The sequence below is a fragment of the Callorhinus ursinus genome, unplaced genomic scaffold (assembly GCF_003265705.2).
Source record: "Callorhinus ursinus isolate GAN/ISIS: 27379988/994484 unplaced genomic scaffold, GSC_fseal_2.0 scaffold62, whole genome shotgun sequence".
NCBI classification, from domain to species: Eukaryota; Metazoa; Chordata; class Mammalia; order Carnivora; family Otariidae; genus Callorhinus; species Callorhinus ursinus.
Window position 1 is genome coordinate 7,983,521 of NW_027397124.1, and position 4,745 is coordinate 7,988,265.

A 4,745-nucleotide genomic window follows, 5' to 3' on the forward strand; every position below is an offset into this window, starting at 1 on the left:
TTCCTTCCTTCCTTCCTTCCTTCCTTCCTTCCTTCCTTCCTTCCTTCTTTCCTTTTCTTTCTTTCTTTCTTTTCTTTCTCTTCTTGTAGTATTTCACAGAGCTTGTGTTCCTTAAATTGAATTAGGACACTTATTCTTGTCCTTGTTACCGCTCATCAGGTATTTCTGAATGAAGTGAAAAAGTCGTCTTCGCGTAGTATTGGATTTTTCAGTGTTAAACAGAAAAGTCACTAAGTGGCATTTTCTCACAGTGTGTTTCCACGTCTGTGCTATTAATAGTTTTCTTGTAAGGTAAATATCTGCTAGCATGCTACCTGTTAGCAGTTACTCTTCAACCTTGCATGCTCTTGCTATTACAAAAAGTCCAGCAGACATTTCTTTCTTTGAATTTTTCAGATGAATGGCTTTATTTATTATAATAGGTAATAGCAGTAGATTTTCCTGTGGTACAAAGTCACCTTCAGTAGATACTGTTAATCAGAAACAGTTAAAAGTTTATACACAAAAGAATCCGGTAAATCAGGCCAGACTGTGTAGAGGGGATATGTATGTTAAACTCTCTGTTACACTGTGGTCGTTAGATTTAAAATATCATCTTAATGTGATTATATCTTCATCTTTACACAAATGCTATGTAAACAAGCTGCTGAATATTTTGTATCATGTGGCATTGTACAGAATGTTGTATATGCAGCGGTCATTTCATATAGGAATTTTGCCAATAAATTTCATTCATTATGTAGTATTTGTCTTTCGTTTTGAGACTCATTTTATAATCTTAATGACAATAGTGTGACTTCTATGTTAGCTAGAAGGTGTGCAATGTCTCATCATGTGTATGTAGTTTACTTTTTATTTTTAAGCTTTTCTTTAAGGTAAAATAGACATAAAATTTGCCATTTTTACTATTGTACAATTTAGTGGCATTAAGTATATTCAAAATGTTGTGCAGACATCATCACTATCCATTTCCAAAATGTTTTCATCATTCCAAACAGAAACTCTGTGTCTGTTAAGCAGTAACTTCACTTGTTTTCCACCGCCCAGCTCCTGGCAGCCACGTTCTACTTTGTCACTAGATTTTAACTATTTTAAATATTTCACCTAAGTGGAATTATACAATATTTGTCATTTTGTAACTATACCACTTCATGTAATGTTTTCAGGGTTCATCCATGTTGTAGCATGTATCAGAACCTCATTCTTTGTTATGTCTGAATAATATTCCACTGTGTGGATACACTGCAAGCTGTTTATCCATTTATCTGTGGATGGACAGTTGAGTGTTTCCACCTTCTGGCTATTGTGAATAATGCTGCAATGTACATTGCTGTACACGTATCTGTTTTGAGCCCCCAATTGCCGTTCTTTTGGGTGTATATGTAGGAGCTGAAATTCCTACTTCTATAATAATTCTGTAGTTAGCTTTGTGAAGAGCCATCAAAATGTTTTCCATGGAGTCTGCACCATTTTACATTCCTCCCAGCGTTGTAGGAGGCTTCCAATTTCTCCATATCCTCATCACTACTTGTTACATTCTGTAATTTTTTTTTTTTTTTTTTTTTGGTGGGCAACAAAGCAAAGTTTATTGAGTGATAATAGTACAAAGCTCCCAAAGAGGGAGGGGGGGACCCGAGAGGGTTGCCCACATTCTGTAATTTTTGATTATAGCCATTCTAGTAGGTGTGAAGTGGTACTTCATTGTGGTTTTAATTTGCATTTCCCTAATGACTAATAATGTTGAGCATCTTTTCATGTGCTCTTTGGCCATCTGTATATCTTATTTGGAGAAATGTCTATTCAAGTCCTTTACCCATTTTTTTTTTTTATTAGATTGCCATTTTGTTGAATTTTGGAGTTCTTTATATATTTTGGATATTAAACCCTTATCAGATTTTCAACCTGCAAATTTTTTTTTCCCATTGTGTAGGTTATCTTTTCACTTTCTTTCTTTATAATATCTTGTAGAAAAGCTCTAATTCCGATGAAGATCAGTGTCCATTTTTTCTTGTGTTGCTTATGCTCTTGGTGGCATATCAAAAATCTATTGCCAAATCCAAGGTTATGAGGATTTACCCCTTATTTAAAATTTGCATTAAGGGACGCCTGGGTGGCTCAGTCAGTTAAGCATCTGTTTTCAGCTCAGGTCGTGATCCTGGGGTCCTGAGATCAAGTCCCACATCGAGCTCCCTGATCAGCAGGGAGTCTGCTTCCCCCTCTACCTGCCGCTCCCCCTGCTTGTGCGTGCTCTCTCTCTCTCTCTCTCTCTGACAAATAATTAAATAAAATCTTTAAAAAAAAAAAAGTAAAGTTTGAGTTAATTTTTGTGTATGGTGTGAGATAGGGATCTAAGTTAATTCTTTCACATGTAGAAATTTAGTTGTCCTAGTATTGTTTATTTTGTTTTCATTTCTATTTTAAGCGACTATCAGTTTTTATCCTCTAGCATTAGTTTGTACTTTATCTGGAAAAAATTTATTGGCAAAAGAGGCCAGTGTCTTTAGTTTAAAAATGATTAGAAAACTTTGGTGGCATCATGACACTGTTTATCAGAATTTCTTAACTCACAAAGCCCTGGGGATAGGGGAAGTTACCTCTCAGGTTAAATAAAACCTAATTCTTATTATTGTGCTTTGTATTCTGACTTTGTTTTGGTGGCTTATTTTTTTGGTTGTCTTTGTGAAATAAGTGCATTTTTAGTTTCACTTCTAGCATAGGTAGGTTCACTATCAATTAAGTTTGGAATCTTGTTAACTTTATTGATGTTTGTTATTCTGAGGTCCGTTTTATCTAGTAATCATAGATAGCAGGTAAAGGCCAATTAAATTTAATCCACATTAAATAGGGTATGAAAAGAGCAAGAAAATGGTGGGATGGGGAAGTGATCAGAACTTTATCTAGAAAAAGAAAATATAAATTGTGACCACATTTTAAATGTAATTAAGAACATTGTAGGTTATGATTATAACTATGCTAATTCTTAGCATAAATGTAAAGCATCCTGCTGAATTTTCCTTTGTTGGCATGATATTGTTGACAACATTTTATAATAGCGTTTGACTTTTGCAGTGGGATAATAAAAAGGGCATTTTAACAAAAATACTTGAAGTCTTTAGTTTCTCCAGTAGTATTTGGCTTTTGTTCATTTTTAAAAATTTGGTATTCTGATTGTTCCCTTTTGAAGTGAAATGTATTTGTCAGTGTGTTATATTTTTCTGGGTTGTTGATTAGCAGACCTCTTTCAGTGGCTTGGTCACCACTATCATTGCTCATGGTTGAGCAGCTCCTCAACATTACTTTCGTCAGCCTTGTGAAGTCCTGTATTTTTGCAGTGATGTTTATGGCATCCAAGATAAAAACCAATGACAGTGTGCCTGGCATGGGTTAGGTGGGAAGAAATGTTTAAATGAGGGCTGGTATTTACATTGTTAGTTTATTGGTGAATATCAGATGTTTATTTTCCTGTAATCTTGTAATGTTTGGGACTTAGGTCATAAATATTCAGAAGATGGAACCTCTATGTTTGTATTAATTTTTTTTTAAAAAACATTTATTTTAGAGAGACAAAGAGAGAGTGAGTGGGGGGAAGGGCAGAAGGAGAAGGAGAAAGAGAGAATCTTGAGCAGACTCCCTGCTGAGCACAGAGCCTGACGCAGGGCTCCATCTCAGGACCCTGAGATCATGACCTGAGCTGAAATCAAGAGTCAGCAGCTTAACCAACTGGGCCACCCAGGTTCCCCTGTATTACTTTTGTCAGTGACTAGGCTTCTATGAACTAATCTTAAGTCTTTTTTTTTTTTTTTAAGATTTTATTTATTTATTTGACAGAGAGAGACACAGCGAGAGAGGGAACGCAAGCAGGGGGAGTGTGAGAGGGAGGAGCAGGCTTCCCGCCGAGCAGGGAGCCCAATGCGGGGCTTGATCCCAGGACCCTGGGACCATGACCTGAACCAAAGGCAGACACTTAATGACTGAGCCACGCAGGCGCCCCTGATCTTAAGTCTTTCATCTATTTTAGTTAATTGAGTATATGACTTGATATAATTATAGTTGTGTAGTGTAAATTTTCCAAACACAGTGGCGATAAGCAAATGCTGTGAAAGTTAACAGAAAAGCTCTGACAAGCATAGTCTCGGCAGCACTGGCACAACCTTATGAAACAATCATGCAAAAGTCATAATCCTGTTGCAAATTTGAACCCGGGTGACAAAATTGTAATTGATTTTTTTTTCCTTCAATAGTGCTAAGTTATGCCAGTGGAGACTGCCCATGGGCCACATGAGAGACCACTGGACCCTGTAATGCTCAGCAGTCTGCACCTTAAGAAACAAGAATTTGTTCAATCAGTCAATTTAAAATAAAATAAAAAAAGAATTAATCTGTTCTTTTGCACTGTTTCCTGTGAGGCTTGGAGCCCAGTTAGTGACTTTGAAAATGTCCCTCCTTGCTCTTGCAGCAGTTTCTTGATCAGGGGAACAGGCCACATTAAATGACATTTAAATTAAAGGGAATATTTCTTGGTTGTCTTCTTATGAAGTAAGAGTATAGTTACATCAGGAGGCTATTTTTATAGCCCCGTTTTCTATATATGCTTGTGTGTATATGATGCTGATTAAAATTAGCCAGATTGCTAGGTTTTGTGTTACAAATATTCTTCGTTATCCCAGAAGACAGTTTGCTCTTTTTTTTAATCTTAGCACAGTCTTAGGGTTCAGTCCTAAAAAGGGTTTATTGACGGTTTGAGT

The 4,745-nt window shown here is 36.3% G+C and overlaps 1 protein-coding gene across 2 annotated transcripts in view; it reads left to right on the forward strand.

Annotated features, from left to right (window-relative positions):
• Positions 1-4,745, forward strand: part of MPP7 (MAGUK p55 scaffold protein 7) — a 288,302-nt gene that overhangs the window by 86,822 nt on the left and 196,735 nt on the right. The window lies entirely within an intron of this gene.